General features: G+C 38.1%; 1 protein-coding gene and 1 non-coding gene across 2 annotated transcripts in view; one reads left to right on the top strand and one right to left on the bottom strand.

Annotated features, from left to right (window-relative positions):
• Nucleotides 1–20,649, bottom strand: part of LOC114657548 (lysine-specific demethylase 7B-like) — a 117,552-nt gene that overhangs the window by 62,964 nt on the left and 33,939 nt on the right.
• On the top strand, nt 4,764–4,835 carry trnae-uuc (transfer RNA glutamic acid (anticodon UUC)). Its single transcript has one exon. It is a non-coding gene; the product is annotated as a tRNA-Glu (tRNA).

The following is a 20,649-nucleotide window of genomic DNA, read 5'->3' as shown; positions in this document are numbered from 1 at the left end:
TTGTAGGGTCGCTCTTTGGATACGTGGATGTTTTGAATTCCAAATAAATGAGGTTATGGCAATTTATTGATGTACATTGGAATATTTTGAAATAAAAAGAAGCTTAGGGAGGATATTCATCTTAGTGTTAATTCTTCCAGCTAAAGTGAGATGAAGGGTTGACCATCTATGCAAGTTTCCTTGATTTTTTCCATACAGACAGCAAAATTTTGTTGATAAAGAGCTTTATGTTTACTGATCTGCGATGATAAAAGGGAAGGTGTCCAATCTAATATTGTGTGCTTGAGAATTCACTGGAAAGAGCACACTTTTAGTCAAATTAATTCTGAGACCAGAAATCTTTTGAAATTCTGCTAGTGCGGTTAGAACTGCAGGCACAGTATTTTGTGGGTCTGATACTGTATATACAATACCATATAATCTGCATATAGAGAAATTTTCTGTTCAAGTCCTTCTCTGATAATCCTCTTTATCTCATAAGCATTTCGAAAGTGAACTGCCAGTGGCTTAATGGCGATTGCAAAAAGTAGTGGTGACAAACCCAAATTTCTCCAGTGTAGTGAAAAGGTAGTTCCATTCAATCATATCAAAAGCCTTTTCTGCATCCAAGGATAATAAAATCTCTGGGATGTTTGACTCTGTGGGTGAGTATATTACATTAAAACAGGCGTCGGAGATTGGACGCTAAATACTGGCCTTTATTAAATCCAGTTTGATCTTGTGATATTACTGAAGGCAGCACTTTCTCCATCCTTCTAGCTAGGACTTTGAACAGTATCTTAACATCATTATTCAGAAGTGAAATTGGTCTGTATGATGCACATTGTAATACGTCCTTATTTTGTTTAGGAAAGACGGTGATTAATGATTGATGAAAAGTTTGAGGTAGAATTTTATTGTCTCTAGCTTCTGTGAATGTTGCTAATAGAAGCGGTGCTAGCTGAGTGGCGAACTTCTTATAAAATTCGGCAGGGTAGCCATCGGAGCCTGCTGCTTTCCCACTCTGAAGTGACTTTATAGCATCTAGTAATTCTGGTAGCACCAGAGGTTTATCCAATTCTTCTGCACTAAGAGTATCTATTTGTGGTATCACTAATGCATCCAGAAATGCATTAGATTGTGTCTTGTCTTCTTTAAACTCAGTAGAATATAAGGATTTATAGTAGTCTCTAAAAGTGTGCATTATATTTTTATGGTCAATGATTATGTCTCCGTTTGTGTTGGTAATTGCTGGGATTGCACTGCGAACTTCTTGCTTGTGGATTTGTTGAGCTGAAAGCTTATTAGCTTTCTCTCCATGTTCATAGTAATGATGTCTTGATTTAAAAATGAGTTGTTCTGTTTCTTTAGTTGTTAAGAGGTTGAGCCCTGAATGCAGAGCCTGCTTTTTCCTATGAAGAGCCTCACTTGGACACCTGGCAAGTTCTTCATCTATTCTAGTAATTTCGTTGGTTAGCTTTGATACCTGCTTGCTTTCCAGTTTATTTCTGTGGGAAAGATATGAGATAATCTGTCCTCTTAAGAAGGCTTTCAGAGTTTCACTGCAGAGACCTCTGAGGATATATTTGTCTCTAGAAAAAAACTGATTTGTTTTGATATAAATTCTGTAAATTTCTCATCTGCTAATAACAGTGGGTTAAGACCCATTCTGCGAGAGGAGTATATGGGGCATAATGATTTTATCTCCAGGATCAGAGGGGCATGATTGGAAATAACAATAGCGTCATACTTGCAGGATTTAATCGTAGGCAAGAAATGGTTATCTACAAAAAAATAATTCTTGAGTAGCAATGATGCACTGGTGAGTAGAAGGAATATGTTCTTGAATTTGGGTATAGAAATCTCCAGGGGTCTGATAAGTTGTGGTCAGTTACAAACTGTGCAATTGTCTTTGCAGTGTTAGATGTCTTAAATCCAGACCTAGATAGGTCTCCTGTCACAGGGGCGATGACAATTAAAATCCCCAGTCATTATAATTTTATGAGTGTTCACATTGGGAATGGATGCAAATACATTTGGATGAATTCCCTATCATCCACATTGGGTGCATAAACATTTATCAAAATCACTTTACAATTAAATTACCCATAACAATGATGCATCTCCCTTCAGGATCAGATACAACATCTGATACTACAAATGAGACTGTTCTATGTATGAGAATTCCCACACCTCTAGTTTTTTTTTGTAAAGCTGGAATGGAACATTTGGTCAGTTCAGTCTTTTTGCAGCTGAAACTGATCCTTGCTTAATAAATGGGTCTCCTGTAAAAATACTATTTTAGCGTTTAGACCTGTTAGGTGAGAGAATACTTTCTTTTTAATTCGTGATTCAGGCCTTTAACATTCCAGCTCACTAAATTAACTGTCCCATCTTGGAGACATAGATTCTGAATTTTTGATTTCATTTTGTAGTCTTAACCAAAAGCGAGACTGCTTTGACCTTAATTTCAAATTTTCCCCCCAGATTATTGCCATGCAGTCTGTTGTAACATTGGTAATTATAAGGATTAAAAGAATAGATTAGAGATAGCTTGCTCTCTTTCTCCCCCTCCCTAGAACCACCACCCCACTTTGCTTCCACACGTGAGGCTGAACCACACTTCACAAAGTCCCAGTCCTCTGACATACCTAGAGACAGAGCACGTCCAAAACAAAAACAAGCCCCCAGCAGCAGTGTATGTGAATTAAAATATTGATATCTATTGCCAACAGTCAAAATACTATAAGCATAACAAAAAAAAAAAAAAAAGAAAAGAAAATCAACATTCTTGAAATGTTAAGATAGTAAACCCATGGAATGGTGTTAAACAGTCTCCTTTAGAATGGTAAAAAAAAAAGGAAAGGAAATGGTTACTAATTTAATTTCTTCCATACAAAAATACATAAACATGTATAACTGTAATTAAACTAAAAAACAGATAGTGACCGAGAAGGGAAAATGATGTATAATTACGGTACCAGTGTCATTGCAAGCGGTTCAGACAGCCCGTGATATTTTCTTTACGATGCCACGACAGAGTGCGACTCACGGTCTTATTTCAGGAAAGTGTCGGGATCAACTTTCTTAACTCTTTATCTGCTTCCTCTGTACTGGTAAATATACAGTGGGGTAAGAAAGTATTTAGTCAGCTACCAATTGTGCAACTTCTCCCACTTAAAAAGATGAGAGGCACCTGTAATTTTCATCATAGGTATACCTCAACTATGAGAAACAAAATGAGAAAAAAAAATCCAGAAAATCACATTGTCTGATTTTTGAAGAATTTATTTGCAAATTATGGTGGAAAAAAAGTATTTGGTCAATAACAAAAGTTCATCTCAATACTTTGTTATATACCCTTTGTTGGCAATGACAGAGGTCAAACATTTTCTGTAAGTCTTCACAAGGTTTTCACACACTGTTGCTGGTATTTTGGCCCATTCCTCCATGCAGATCTCCTCTAGAGCAGTGATGTTTTGGGGCTGTCGCTGGGCAACACGGACATTCAACTCCCTCCAACGATTTTCTATGGGGTTGAGATCTGGAGACTGGCTAGGCCACTCCAGGACCTTGAAATGCTTCTTACGAAGCCACTCCTTCGTTACCCGGGCGGTGTGTTTGGGATCATTGTCATGCTGAAAGACCCAGCCACGTTTCATCTTCAATGCCCTTGCTGATGGAAGGAGGTTTTCACACAAAATCTGACGATACATGGCCCCATTCATTCTTTCCTTTACACGGATCAGTCGTCCTGGTCCCTTTGCAGAAAAACAGCCCCAAAGCATGATGTTTCCACCCCCATGCTTTACAGTAGGTATGGTGTTCTTTGGATGCAAGTCAGCATTCTTTCTCCTCCAAACACGACGAGTAGAGTTTTTACCAAAAAGTTCTATTTTGGTTTCATCTGTCCATATGACATTCTCCCAATCCTCTTCTGGATCATCCAAATGCTCTCTAGCAAACTTCAGACAGGCCTGCACATGTACTGGCTTAAGCAGGGGGACACGTCTGGCACTGCAGGATTTGAGTCCCTGGCAGTGTAGTGTGTTACTGATGGTAGCCTTTGTTACTTTGGTCCCAGCTCACTGCAGGTCATTCACTAAAATTACAGGACTCTCTCATCTTTTTAAGTGGGAGAACTTGCACAATTGGTGGCTGACAAAATACTTTTTTGCCCCACTGTATAATGTTTGCCTTGAATCTCCTCTTTCAGTTTGGCAGGATACAAGAGGCTGTATCTGATATTGGCTTTTCGTAAGCGTTGTTTAATATTATAAAATAATGCGCGCTTGGCAGCTGTTGAGGGTGAGAAGTCAGGGAAAATACGAATTAGGTTATTTTCAAACAATCTCTTATTTCTGTCTGAGAAGTGACATAACATTTAACTTAAATTGTTAACTTTTCGAAGCGCACAATAAAAGTCCTATTCTTAGAGTTGTTCGATCCCCGTATGTGATAAGCTGCAGCTATCTCGGTGTCTGATTTAAAGTCCTCTCCAATTATTTTGGAGAAAGTTAATGTTAAGCAAATGGTGTTAGTGAGGGTAGTGTAACAACACACATAGTATTCTTAACTGAACATTCATTTTCCTCTCACTCCTTGACACCACATACATTGACTTGTGTTTGTTGCAGCTTTACTTCACAAACTGCCTTCATTAGCGACATCTCATTCCAATAGAGTCTGCACTTACACACCTTTCAGAAATGTTAATTATTGTTTAATTACCTTTTTTGATTAACTTGAACTGAACCATCTTATTGATTATACAATTAGCAACTTCCCATATGGTCTAGCGGTTAGGATTCCTGGTTTTCACCCAGGCGGCCCAGGTTCGACTCCCGGTATGGGAATGAAGAGTTTTTCCTCGCAAAGCTCCGGGACCAGATGGCATCTCAGGCCATGCCCTCAGGGCGTGTGCTGACCAGCTAGCAGGTGTGTTCACCAACATTTTCAATCTCTCCCTGAGGCAGTCCACCATCATTCCTGTCCCAAAGAAACCGGTGGTCTCCTGTCTGAATGATGTCCCAAAGAAACCGGTGGTCTCCTGTCTGAATGACTATCGCCCGGTTGCACTGACATTGGTCATTATGAAGTGTTTCGAGCAACTAGTCAAAGGTTACATCTGCTCCTCCCTCCCTGACACGCTGGATCCTCTCCAATTTGCTTACAGAGCAAACAGATCGACAGAAGATGCCGTTGCGCTAACAATAAACACTGCCCTCACCCACCTGGAAAGAGGAAATACATATGTAAGAATGCTGTTCATAGATTACAGCTCGGCATTCAACACCATCATCCCCTCAAAACTCGTCTTGAAGCTTGACGACCTTGGGTTGGGGACGACCATCTGCAGATGGATTTTCTCTTTCCTCACCAACAGGCCCCAGGTGGTGAGAGTCGGCAAACACACATCCTCATCACTCATTTTAAACACAGGAGTGCCGCAGGGCTGTGTGCTTAGCCCCCTCTTGTATTCCTTGTTCACCCATGACTGTGTTGCAAAACACGGCACAAACACCATCATCAAGTTTGCAGATGACACAACCATCATAGGCCTTATCACTGACAACGATGAGAGAGCCTACAGAGAGGAGGTGCTGGCATTGAGTAATTGGTGCCTAGATAACAACTTGTCTCTTAACGTCAGCAAAACCAAGGAGATGATTGTGGACTATCGAAAACAACAAGGCAGAGAACACCAGGCCATCTACATCAGCGGCATAGAAGTTGAAAGGGTTAACAGGGTTAACAGCTTCAAGTTCCTCGGAGTAAACATCACCAAGGATCTCTCGTGGACCCTTCACATAGACACTGTGGTCAAGAAAGCTCGCCAGCGGCTCTACTTCCTGAGGAGGCTGAGGAAGTTTGGCATGAATGCCAACATCACCTCAAACTTTTACAGGAGTGTGGTCGAGAGTCTGCTAACGGGCTGCATTACCGTCTGGTATGGGAGCTGCTCTGCCAGCAGCCGAAAATCACTACAGAGAGTGGTGAAGGCAGCAGAGCACATCACGGGCAAGAGTCTTCCTGCCATTGAAGACATTTACCTCCATCGGTGCTTGCGTAAGACAAGCAGCATCATAAAGGACCACAGCCATCCAGCATGCCAGCTGTTCTCCTTGTTACCGTCTGGCAGTAGATACAGGAGTCTGGCTGCTCGGACTACAAGACTTAAGAACAGCTTTTACCACCAGGCCATTCGACTCCTCAACAGCAACACCTGAACACTTACATTACATCTACATTGCACTACTCACACACAAACTGTACCTGCACACACTCAGAATACTGACTGGAACATGCATCTGCACTTTATGGAATATGCATCTGCACTTATAAAACATTATCTGTGCAATAACTGTCATTTGTACTTGCTGCTCATTCAACTCATATTGCTCTATAACTTCTTGTAAAACGTACACATTTTATTTTATATGACTTGTCTATTTTTAACTTGTAATCTTTTTTTAAAGCTTTATTGGATCTAGGCTGAGTGACTTGTTTTTCTCGTCATACACATTTCATTGTATGTTGACCCTGTGTTAACCTATATATGACAAATAAACCTAAACCTAACCTAGCTGAAATCTGTGTTAGGACATGTTGTTGCTTTGCTGCACCGCAATTCCTGATTGGTATTCCTGATCTGTAGCACCTAAAAGTGACTTTTGAATTTTTGGTAATATCCAGTTTGTTCAATTAAAATGGAATGCATCATATTGATCTATGTAGCATACCATTGACCCAATACACAAAGTTAACAAGCCAAGTAAGTAATAAAATGAAGGTTTTGGAGTGGCCTGGTTAAAGTCTTGTCTTGAACCCAATACAGATGTTGTGACAGGAACTGAAATGAGCAGTTTACTCTCGCCACCCTACACCAATGTGTCTGAAATATAGCAGTTCTGCAAAGGAGAGTAGGCTAAAACAGCTTGACAGTGATGTGAAAGACTGATATCTGCTGCTAAAGGTACAGCATCAAAGTACTGAAACTATGGAGGCAGTTACTTTTATACATGGGTGATGGTGTGTTGGAGAAATGTTCCTTAAATAAACAAAGTGATGATTTAACAACTGTAATGGTTCCCTTTTTTTTTGAATATATTTTGTCTAAAGGTTGGAGGCATTTATTGGATAAAATATACAAAACCAGAGGATATTAAGAAAGGGAAAATACTTTCTCCCAGCACCGTACACTTTACTCCTGTAGTTTTGCACTCCCTGTTAAGTGCAGGCCATCTATGCCTGAGCAAGCCCAACATGCACATGTTAATGACTTACATACCTCGGCTGTTTTCACTTGGCCACAATCACTAAAGAGCACTGTACTGCATTAGTTGGTTTTGCTACTTGCAAGATTCCTATTTCTTGATTTTTTATTTTTTTTATTTTTAAAGACACTTTCAGGGGCAGCCTTATTTAGGTGGAAGCTCATCTCTGAACTTACCAAAGCTCACTTTGCTCAGCTCTTTTTGTGAAGGTTATCCACGGTTTGCAAGTTAGCGAGCAGAGTTTACATTACAAGTAGTTTTCCCAATTGTTGTCCCTGTCATTAGCAGACTACTTTTCTTATGTGTGCATGCCAGTGATTATTACATATTCACTGGAGTATGTGAGTGTCGATAGTTAATACGCCGAGGCACCTGACTCTCAAGCATATCAATATGTTCCTATTGCTATATAAATATATGTAACAATTTTAGTAGTATAAACAAACAGTTTGAAACTAATGTAAAAATGTGTCACAATGACCAGAGAAACAACTAGAATTACCACTACAGTAATCCCTCGCTATATCGCGCTTCGCCTTTCGCGGCTTCACTCCATCGCGGATTTTATATGTAAGCATATTTAAATATATATCGCGGATTTTTTGCTGGTTCGCGGATTTCTGCGGACAATGGGTCTTTTAATTTCTGGTACATGCTTCCTCAGTTGGTTTGCCCAGTTGATTTCATACAAGGGACGCTATTGGCAGATGGCTGAGAAGCTACCCAACTTACTTTTCTCTGTCTCTCTTGCGCTGACTATCTGTGATCCTGACGTAGGGGGTGTGAGCAGGGGGGCTATTCGCACACCTAGACGATACGGACGCTCGTCTAAAAATGCTGAAAGATTATCTTCACGTTGCTACCTTCTGTGTGCAGCTTTTAAGTATGCTGCATGGTGCTTCGCATACTTAAAAGCTCAAAGGGCATGTATTGATTTCTCTCTCTCTCTCTCTCTCTCTCTCTCTCTCTCTCTCTCTCTCCTCCTGACGGAGGGGGTGTGAGCTGCCGCCTTCAACACCTTTGTGCCGCGGTGCTTCGCATACTTACAAGCCAAGCAGCCCTATTGATTTGTTTGCACCTTTGAAGTGGAAGATATGTTTGCATTCTTTTAATTGTGAGACTGAACTGTCATCTCTGTCTTGTCATGGAGCACAGTTTAAACTTTTGAAAAAGAGACAAATGTATGTTTGTTTGCAGTGTTTGAATAACGTTCCTGTCTCTCTACAACCTCCTGTGTTTCTGCGCAAATCTGTGACCCAAGCATGACAATATAAAAATAACCATATAAACATATGGTTTCTACTTCGCGGATTTTCTTATTTCGCGGGTGGCTCTGGAACGCAACCCCCGCGATGGAGGAGGGATTACTGTACTCCACCTTTCTTCCTTTTCCAGGATAATCATCTATAAGCCATTTCTATGTTTCACTGTTCAGATGCACTCTTCCAGCAAACTGACAAGTAAATAACCTCTGGCACTACAGTAATTAATCATTCAATAATTTGGTACAGATTTTTCAACTGCTTATCTGCTTTAAAATTATCTCCATATTCAAAGAAGTAAAAAGTACACATGTTAGTGATTTCTAAATTGGATGAATTAAACATATTTCTAAACTACTTAAAACTTTGCTGGTTTAAAATTGACAAGTATCTACAGCTAACATGATGACCTTTTGATTTTGCATACCTTCAAATGACTCTGTCAACTCTGGCAAGATTCAATACACTAAAAATAATTTAAATAATTATGAGCTCACTGGTGTGTAATTATAGTTTACTTCATTGAACAGCATACATGTGCCGTGTATACTAAATGAAAAACACATCAAATGGAGAAAGATTAAACTGTACACTGTTTAATTACAAGATTATACAGGGACAAGAAAGTGAAGAGAATAATTACTTCCATATTCTGTAATCTTAAACCACTGCTTTATAATTTCTCATATACCATCCAAATTATACATAACAAAAGAAAACTTGAAAAGATGTTTTAGCAAAATATGGAAAACTTTTGGAATAAAGTTATGTACTAATTTAAACATTTGTTTTCCAAAAGAAATAACAAATACTATGTTTAATTTCTTTATTCTCAATTTATTCTTAAAAAGAAAAATTTCATATTTATAAATGATGACCACGCAATACAATATTACAATGAACAGTAGAAAAAATAAAACAAAAGGCAAATTACAGACAGTACATAAGAATCTATGTATTTATCTGTGATGCTCTCATAGATCAGCAGCCAATCGATTTTTTTTTTTTTTTCCCCAAAATTACTTGATTATTGATTGGTAAATGAGCCAATATCAAGAAAAAAAGAAAAGGTTTTCATTATCTGCTTTTCTAAGCTTTATGGTAATTTAGTTGTGACACTCCTGTACTCCGTGTTACAGTACCTCAGCAAGTGCGGCTGCTGTTATAGCCAGAACTACTCACAGAGAACAGCAAGGCAGACTTTAGAGAGTACTTTCTTTTACATTAAAGTTAGTGAAGAAATCTGGGTTGCCGTCCTGTGCATGGGGAGAAAAAGCAGATATACATTTGTCCAGCTGAACATGGAAAGAATGGCATGCCATTGACAGAAATTGAGAGGTTCCTTTTGTGAATTCAGGCCTTCTCATTTTGTCTTTTAATTACAAATGGACAATCCTTGTCTGTGTGTATGAGTGAGCATGTGTTTAGTACATCAGCTAACTTTTAAATTCTAAAAAAAAAATAAATAAATAAATAATAAAACAATTTATAATTGCTACTTAGTAAACAACGGGCTTGTTGGGTTAAATGCTAAAACTTGTCTATTTTACATATAAACTTAAGTCATCAGTTAAAAATACGTATGTTAAGGAGACTTCATTTTTTATCGTCACTGAACAAATAAACCTACCAAATTTGATAAAAAAATGAGTAAGTAAAAACCTAAACTCTGCCTGTAGTTTAATTATTAGGGGGACTGGTATATCTAAAAAGTACCTCCATGTAAATTTCTCTTTAGTGATACTGCAGTACAGTGATCCCTCCTCGATCGCGGGGGCTGCGTTCCAGAATCCCCCGCAAAAGGTGAAAATCCGTGAAGTAGAAACCATATGTTTATATGGTTATTTTTATATTGTCACGCTTGGGTCACAGAAACACAGGAGGTTGTAGAGACACAGGAACTTTATTCAAAACACGGCAAACAAACATTTGTCTCTTTTTCAAAAGTTTAAACGTGCTCCATGACAAGACAGAGAGGACAGTTCCATCTCACAATTAAAAGAATGCAAACATATTTTCCTCTTCAAAGGACTGCGCATCAGGAGCAGAGAATGTCAGAGAGAGAGAGAGAACTGATAAAAGCTCGAACAGCACCTAAGTATGCGAAGCACCGTGCGGGAAGCATATCGCTTGACAAAGCAGCTGCAAGTAAGCCCGGCAAGGAAGGGAGCAATGTGAAGGTAGCCTTTCAGCATTTTTTAGATGAGTCTCTGTTTCCTCTAGGGGTGCGAACAGCCCCCCTGCTCACACCCCCTCCGTCAAGAGTAGAGAATGTCAGAGCAAGAAAGAGAGAAAGAGAAAAGCAAGCAATCAAAAATCAATAGGTGCTGTTCGTGCTTTTAAGTATGCGAAACACCGAGCGGGAAGCATATCACGCAACAAAGCAGCCACAAGTACACCCAGCAAGGAAGGGAGCAATGTGATGAGAGATAGAGATAGAGATAGATACTTTATTAATCCCAGGGGGAAATTCACATACTCCAGCAGCAAAAAATATTAAAGAGTAATAAAAAATGCAGGTAAAAAACAGACAATAACTTGAATAATGTTCAACGTTTACCCCCTCTGGTGGAATTGAAGAGTCGCATAGTTTGGGGGAGGAATGATCTTCTCAGTCTGTCAGTGGAGCAGGACAGTGACAGCAGTCTGTCGCTGAAACTGCTCTTCTGTCTGGAGATGACACTGTTTAGTGGATGCAGTGGATTCTCCATAATTGATAGGAGCCTGCTGAGTGCCCGTTGCTCTGCTACGGATGTCAAACCGTCCAGCTCTATGCCAACAATAGAGCCTGCCTTCCTCACCAGTTTGTCCAGGCGTGAGGCATCCTTCTTCTTAATGCTGCCTCCCCAGCACACCACTGCATAGAAGAGGGCACTTGCCACAACCATCTGATAGAACATCTGCAGCATCTTACTGCAGATGTTGAAGGATGCCAGTCTTCTAAGGAAGTACAGGCGGCTCTGTCCTTTCTTGCACAGAGAATCAGTATTGGCAGTCCAGTCCAATTTATCGTCCATAACTAAATAGCACAGACTGCAAAAATATTAAACAATTTCGATGGCAGTTATCATTAGACATAGGTCAAATGATTTAAGAAGGATATTGAAATATGTACTGAGCCAAACTGAACAAAAAGCAATAAGCCTGAAGCTCATAAAAAGACAAGCCAAAAATTATGCAACATGTATGTAAAAGAATCTTTTTCCAAAGTTATTGTTGTACATAGGTTTAGACAGACACATACACACACACAATCATTTGCTCTGCAACCAGGCAGATCTAGTAACATGAAAACAATGATCAGTATCAGCGCTATAAAACAAAAACAAACAAACACACACATATATAATATATATATAATAATGGTAACATATCTGCCCAGGGGGTGGCGGGGCACAGTAACGCTCTAAGTTCCCTGCAGACCTTTCCTGGGAAATCCCACCAGGAGCCACTGCCTCGACTTGGGACACGCCACTTCCGGCCCCAGCCCCGAGAACAACATCACTTCCCCCAGACTTCCTATAAAGCCATACTCCCTTCCTCTGGAATTCAGTTCTGTTTTGGACTGTCTTGTAAACTTTACTTGCTACCAACCTTTTTACAGCCTGGAACACATTATACGGGTGGCTGCCCCAAACCTTTACAATGTCTCGGGTCTCTTCTTGTCACAATATATATAGTCTATGTATTTGAATGCAATATCATTAAAGTCCTTGTTGGTGTAATGGTCAGGTATCCCAATACTTTGTCCATATTAGAGATAGATAGATGTGTGAATTATATATATATATATATATATGCATGCTGCAACTAGCAATTATTTTGATAATCTGCGAATTGTTTTGTCGATTAATTAGTCAGATTGTTTAAAAAAAATCACTTAAAATCAAGCAGAGTAAATGAAATGGAACTTTTCACAAAATAAACATTGGTATAAAATTTCTAGAAAATTATTTTTTAATAAACTATTTGTAGATTTTTTTTTTAATCTAGGTTTTATACAACACTTATGTAATACATTCAAAATAAATAGTAATGAATAGAAATAATAAATAACCAGCTAGTCTGGAACTTTCGCATTTCCATCCCCACTCCTAAGTTTTTACTCTGAATGAGCAATAAGCCTTTCAGTCGTGGTTGATGTGCTGTTGGATTCACTCTCAGAGATTGTGATTTTCTTTACGCACAAGACTGGGGGGGGGGGGGGGAGGGGGGAGTTTTCTGCTCAGACAGGGACTTAAGTTTCTTTGCTACCCTTTATGTAAACATGCACATGCTAATGTTAAACGTGTTTGCCAGCATGTTAAGTAGTAGACCACATCAAAAGGAAAAAAATACGGCAAGTGAAAATCTGAACGTTTACTGGTTAATGACATTTTTAAGTCACCTATCACAAAACTCCGTTGCATATGCTAGTATTTCTTTGCATTATAGGGGGCTGGACTATGACTCAAATTATTCCTCACTTCAAACTGAAAATTCATGTCATTATACCTAACCTAGCAAACACGGTTATGATTTGTATCACAGAACACTGAAGTTAACATTCAAACTTACAGCAATAACCGTGAGTCTTCCGCTTCCACAGAGCCTGTAGCGATATTTTTTGTATTCAAATGTTTGTGCATTTTCGACGTGCTCTCATGCCATATGAGGTCAGACTTATACATTTTGCAATACACCTTTTTTCTCCTGTATTCAGAGTAAAGCACTCCCAAACTCTGGAAGTCTTGGGTCATACTATCTTTTCTGCCACTTGCTTACCATCTGCCTTTTTTCAAACGTGTTCACAACTAAATGAAGTAGTGATGCAACTGCATGGCACAACGTTCTCAGCCCAATGACGTAAACAACAAATTGATGAAAGTGAGCATTCCCATCGTTTTTAATAACTGATTATTATTGATGTCAAAATAGTTGTGTGTGTGTGTATATATATATATATATATATATATATATATATATATATATATATATAGTTGACTAATTTCAACATGTCTCGCTACGTATCTATCTACCAATCGTCATCTTGAGTATATTATGCCAAAAACTACAAAAGGTCCCTTTGTGTTGTTAAGAGTTACTTATAAACACATTGAAATCACTTCAGTTGTATTTTTTGTTTTGGTCCAGGGCTTCTTAAGTCACTGGTATGACTGTTTGGCTTAGCTTTTTGGGGTTTCACACTATTTATTGCCCACTAGACCTAAAAAACTACACTTAGTTTAGTAAATCACTACACTTCTTATGATCACTCCAAATAATGGTGGCTTTTTCTGTGTGTTGTTCTTTCATAGTTGCATGAAACCCCCCATCATATACTATGGTTTCCCCAATTCATTTGCACTCATTATTTAAAACCATCACCATAATAAAATTAAAAGGTTCAACAGGACAACACAGCTACTTTTTAAACATTTTAATCCAGAATTTTTATAAACAATATTTAAAATTTAAGCCCCAGATCAGTTTATATAACAGTTGGCCATAATTAAACAAAACCTTATGGCTAGGTGGTCTAACACCAACCCTTGCAGGCCATTGTGTCATCCATTTCTCTTAACAAATGAGCAACACTAATACGCATTAGTACACTAGATGGCCTTAGTTTGCAAATAAAGTTAATTTTGCTCTTGATTCAAGATGAGATGAATTATACAAGTAATGCTTTTGCACAAGCTGGTAAGCAAATCAGATAATCAATCCATGTAATCCAATTAACTAAAGGCAGGGTTTAATGTATCACTGCTGAGTATTACAGTGCATTGGCAATCTGAAGGTTGCCAGTTTGAATCCCTTTAACACCAAAAGTGACACTACTTCATTGGGACCTTGAGCAAGGCCCTTAACCTGCAATTGCTCCATCCTGGGTATGACATTAATCTGCATCCAGCCTTACGTGTAGGCCCTCCAACCTGCAGGGAAAAACCTGGGGGTTGGTGGCAGAATTGGCACTCTAGCCACCATAAAAAAAAAACTCACACTGTTCCATTCCATCTGAACTAGTGTGGTGCTGAGGTGTCCCCTGTTGCATGGATGTACTCGGGTCCTAATCTGGAATCCTGAGTTGGTTTGTCAAGTGGTGGGTGCAGCAATGCTCTGTATCAGCATATGCTCCTAACTGCTCTCGCTCTCTCTATTTAAAATCAAGGAAACCTATATTAAGTAAATTCTATTGCAGAGAACATGATAGGTGCCTAGGCAAAAAATAAATGGGTTGTTTGACTCCAGGTGACAATTCACAATTGCTCATAGTTTCACATGGCAATTTTTTTTGGCTTCAATCATGTTTCTGTTAAAATCATGTTTTATGTGAAATCAAAACCCATGAATAGTACAGAAGTATGGTACTAAAAGACATTTATAAAAATACCTTTCATACATACATTTTCATGTCAAGTATTCAATCAAAATATACAGAAGTTGAAAAGAATCCACACCTCAAACACAAAGAAAGAAATTGTTGCATGCAAAACCATGATTAAGAAGGAAGAACAATATGATATTTGTTGGTGAGGAGAGTTAACCAGAGCATGCTAAAAAATAAATGTGAAGGTGATCCCTGTTGAACATTGTGTATCACAATTTTGCTTGGCTATACTGTATCTTTTGGTCGGAGGCATAAAGTGAGAGGAAGAATGTACCAAGGCTGAAGGTCTCTGAAGTATAAGGAGGAGAGTGTATTTTGTATATTTATTGAAATGTTACTAGCAAGAGTAAAGCATCATGTCTGAATGGCAAGTGAGAAGAAATTAATAATGCTTGCTTGAAATAAAGAGAAGTAGCCTGTTGTTGGACAAGGAAACCATTGAGACACAAGTAAACATGGTTGTGGAATGCTAAGGTAGAAACTGGAATTAAGGAAAAGATGAAATGTTATAAGGAGTAGCAGAAAACAAAGGAAAAGGTGATGGGGCAATCTATAAGGAAGAAAAACAAAATGCCAGAAAGGCAGTTGCTTGAGCACAAGAAGAAATTTCAGGAGATGTCCTACATTCTAACCACTAAAATGAGCCTCCCTGGCATTAAAGGGAAAAGTTAATGAGAGTGTTGTGTGAAGTACTATACTATATAGGAGTGATGTTTTCATGTTCCAGTTAAAGTGGAACATGAAACAATGCTGGAAAGAACAGATATGAAAATGAACAGGTGAATGTATGCAGTGTCACGGTGTGAGAGGAAGATGAAAGAGTTCAAAGATATACTTGGTGTGTAGTTGATAGATGTGCTGAGCAAGAACAAGACTAAGACTGGCTTTGGCATGTGGAATGAAAAGCAGAAGGTGACTGGGTGAAGAAGTGCCCCAACACAGAAGTGGATGAATGAGGCTGAGAGGGAGGACAAAAGCTACATATACTATAAGTGGTATTGGATTAATAAGCAAATTACAAGTCTTGTAGCAAAGGATGCCTAGGACCTTGGAGAGTGGAGAAGACAGGAGTGACTTTCTCCTAAACAACCACATTCTATGATCAATCATTTTACAAATCAGATTAGTAAATAAAGCAAGCTTTACTGTGTTAGCAAGTGCCATATTAGTAAAGACTTCTGGGGAAAGAAAGGGAAAAAAAAAACAGAAGGTATGTAACAACAGTGCAAAAGTAACTAAATTTAGTTTAAAAAAAATCTTATAATATAAAAATCATTTATTTGCAACATTTCAGTTAATATGGTTTTACATTTGCCAAATTATTTAAAGATGACAAAAATTTAAAAAAAGGCAGCCTGGCTAATTAAAATAGGATTCCAACTGTGCTAACAAAGCAATTTTAATAACAGTAAATGTAAAAATGAAGTGTGACGAACAAGGCTCCATTTCTAGGAACACACATCGCATCAAGCAGTACTTTGTCAGTCTGTTGCGCATATGACCTTACAAAATCCAAACTAACATATGATTGCCTCAATCTTAATACATCATAAAAGGCAATGTTAAGTCCAAGTGTCCAAGTAGATCAGTAGCTTTTCAGATTTGTATAACATAAAACCACAAATGTTTTACCTCAAAATGAGCATTAGGATTTCCAGCTAACATTTAAATAAACGTTAAGCCTATCAAATAAAAATTATGTAAAAAAAATTATAAAATAATAATTTAAATTCAATTGGTCCAATTACAATGTGAGCTCCAACTCAGCTCCTCAACCTACAAGGTAGCACAGCTCACAACCTGTATCCACTGAATACTCAAATCTTAGCTATCCTAGTTCTACCAAAGTCAAACTGCATAAAAAGAAAAACAAATTTAAAAACCTATAAATGTAGAATTCTATAAAGCTGGAAAGAGAAATTGACACACAGTAGGTCAAGTCAGATACTTCTGAACAGGCTGAAAATCTCCAGGCTCCAGGAAAAATTGCACAGCACATTCTTCAATAGCCAGAGCAGCATGGCAATGAGGAAACAACTTGCTTATTATGCAACTAATGCAGAGAAGGCTAGAAAAGCAAACTACTTAAGTAAAAGAAAATTGCTTTAACAAAAAAGTTTTCATATCTCAATTTTCTTCTTTTGATGGATTTTGGATTAAAAAAAAAGAAAAAAGTATTTCATTAGGAAAGTAACAGCAAACATGCCTCTGTTACTTTCCTAATGATTTCGGAATTGATCTTAGTTCAAGGAAAAAAGGGAGAGAAAAAGTAACACTTTCTAAAATATATTACTAAACAATGAATTACCATAAGAACAGCCCTAACTCTAATTCTGTATATGTCGAGTAACTTCTATTGTTCAGATTTGGTGCATGTTGAACCACTAATAGGGATATTACTAACAAAGTATCTGGCATGTGCCATGTGGCAGGAGGGATGCATGTGCTACATTAAGATTAAGAAAAATTAAAAGTTCATTTATAAATTGATTTAGACTGTACAATTACTTGACCCTTCCTGGGTAATATTTTGAAATTGTTCAGTTATGTTTGAACCACCCTGTATTTGTGTAACAGAAATGGGTTATATTTATTTCATATTATATATTTATTAAAATAAAGGTTGTTAAAGGTTTATGACAATCCATAAATTATCTGAACCAAGTTATTTCAATTAAAGTTGCATGAAACCTATACCAGGTGTAAGGCAGAAATCAAATATGGAGGAGGGCACTAGTGTTTCCCGGGGCATATTAACTCACATAATGCTATCACTTTTTAAATATCCATTACCCCAATATAAAAAAGCAGGTTTTCCTGTAAATCAGCTACTAAAAGGATACCCCCTTAGAAAAGCTGAAAGAGCCTAAATCACCTCCCATCTTTAACTCCTGATACCACTGCAAAGATCTGTAAAAATCACATTCATTTTGAAGCTGAATGTTGAAACATGAGCCGCTATTTGTTTTATGTTGCTTTGTTCACAGAGAAATCTCATTACTCCCTTTCCTCAGTATGTTAGGAAACACTATCAAATAGAAATGTCACAATAATACATGAGAAAACTCGAGATTAAAAACACAAGGCTAAAGGTAGCTACTTTTTGGAATACAACTTGTTTAAAAAACAACCAGTCATGCCCAGAAATCCTTATGTTAGACAGGTGAATTTTGTTGTGTGATTGAGGAAATATCATTATCATTAAAAAGAAAATGAAAAAAAATAAAATAAAAACCACACACACAACAGACATACAAACAGGTTTTCCGTAATGAAGTTTTCTCCGCATTATGGAGTTAGCTCAGAAATAGATTTGTGTTTTGAAAGTTCTAGAATGTAAGCAATGAGATGTGTGTTTTAATCGTTCAGCTTCAAGCATCACAAAGTTGTAAGAGGAGACAAAATGGTGAGGTGAATTGCTTTTTAATACCGTGTCCTACACAGTGCATACAAAAAAGGAACTAAGCCTTCGTATACATTCTCAAAATACATTAACACTAGAATTACCAGACTCTACGAAAAAACTCGTAGAACCTGCCCACCTTAAAACCGTTCTCACCTCTCTGCCAGCGTCTTTTGTCTTCTAAATGTGCTGATTAAGACGAGCAGCAAGCAGCCGGCTATTCCATCCCCCACCATCGCAGAACGTTCACTAAGTTTTCCCAGCTCATGCCTTGTTTGATTATCTGGGAGTGACTGAACTGCTGGAGTTTTAGATTGGAAATAATAGATCGCTATTTGGAACATACTCATTTCATGTGTGTTCCGTTTCTACAGTAATCTGTGTAAACACATTTAGAACGGAAACGTTTTTCATATTTTAGTAGTAAATGACAAACTGTAGGAATAAACTATATAATAATGTATGAAGCCTGAAGGCAAAAGATCAAGTCAACACTTTCACAAAAGGTTCAAGGAAGAGACAACAGCTTTAGTGGCATAGCGGTAAGATTTGCTGACTTGTAATCAAGAGTCCCCGGTTCAATCCTCACTCACTCCTATATTTGTCTTTTTCAGTAGTCAGCTCCTCTTTTTGTTAATATTATACAGTACACACATACATTTGGTTTGCGTCTGTAACACATGGTGTGTATTTATAGGACTTGTAAAAGTTAAGGTTTTTTTTTTTTTGTTTTTTTTTTTTTTTACTTATGCTCTCTAAATCATGATCACGATACATACTACCGCCCCGCAACCCCCCCCCCCCCCAAGGAATCTGACGCTGCTGTTTTTCATTTGAAACGGAATAACTGGAGATGCGAGTGGTGTTTTGAGACAATGGAACTGGACATTCATCTGGAGGGATTAAAGCTGACACACAAACGCTGGCGAATCTGCCTTCTTTGTATCTCACCGTCACTTTTTTTTTGTTTTTATTCAGTTTTATTGAGTGTTCCTGCTCATGCTGAATTAGTGTGCACCTTATGGTGTATGATGTCAAAAAAACACAGACGTAGGTATATATGACATTTGGAATTATCCATTTTATGACCTGTATAGTACATTTCGGAAAACTTTGTGGCACGGATGCAACATTATTCATATTATTCATATTCATTCGCACAAGATCTTGCGGTTTGTAATCCGTGACTGGGTTTTTTTCCACCTAATCTTGCCAGTCCCCACATGTTGCTGTATGCCGTTTCTTTTGTACTCCAGGACATGCAGAGGATAGAATAGTACAGAGCAGTAACTTCAGCGCTATATGCAATCATCAGATTCAAATGTTTACTGTTCACACACCGCAAGGATCGTCTTTCCTACATTTACAACATGTGTACCTGTTACAATGTACACGCTACTCTCATTGCTGTGGTTTCTATTACACACCTGAAAGAAAGACAATATATGTGAAAGCATCATCGCACTAATGCAATATTTGAAAACGAACAGTGTCAGATTGGGTGTGGATTTATGTTGGCGCCATTACTAAAAGAAAAAAAAGAGCAACAGCACTGAATAAGCAAGCTCATGTGCTCTAATATCAACCCCCCCCCCCCCCCCCCCCCCAAACTGACTCTAACAGCGCAAGTACAGATGCAAAGCAAGTGTGATTAAGAGTCCCCGGTTCGATCCCCACTCACTCCTATATTTGCTGTTTTCAGTAGTAAGCTGCTGTTTTTGTTAATATTATACAGTACACACATACACTTGGTTTGCGTCTGTACTTGCGCTGTTACTTAGAGTCAGATCAGGATGGGGGGGAATGTTAGAGCGCGTGAGCTTATTCAGTGCAGCAGGATCAACGCACATGTTGATGTTTTTTTCCTTTCAGTACATGTGCCTTCACCTTTTGTTTATATATCTAGTGACTTTTCTGTCTGTCTGTCTCTCTATTACACAGTGCTCTGTCTGTCTGCGTGTTATGGATCTTAAAAGTAACAGTTAAGGACTCTTGTTCTTGTTAATTGCAGTCTCAATTGTTTAAAAATATTTTAAAAGGAGCATCCCACATGAAAATATAACGATCTCATTAACTGACAGTGCATACCAAGTTATAAATTTTATGTCCGTTTGAGGTTAAAAAGAAAAAAACTAACACTTTCTCCTCAACGGGGAATCGAACTCAGATCTCTGAAGGACAGTAAGCCTACTGCGCTCTGAGACAGCAAATCTTACCACTACGCCACGGAAGCTGCTGTATTGCTCCTGAACCTTTTGTGAAAGTGTGTATTTTATGTTTGGACTTCATGCTTCACACATTCTATAGTTTATGCTTACATTTTGTAACATTTATTACTAAAATATGAAAGTTTCTGTT

Source organism: Erpetoichthys calabaricus, chromosome 1 (genome assembly GCF_900747795.2).
Source record: "Erpetoichthys calabaricus chromosome 1, fErpCal1.3, whole genome shotgun sequence".
Classification (NCBI taxonomy): domain Eukaryota; kingdom Metazoa; phylum Chordata; class Cladistia; order Polypteriformes; family Polypteridae; genus Erpetoichthys; species Erpetoichthys calabaricus.
This window is presented reverse-complemented; position numbering and strand designations above follow the sequence as displayed.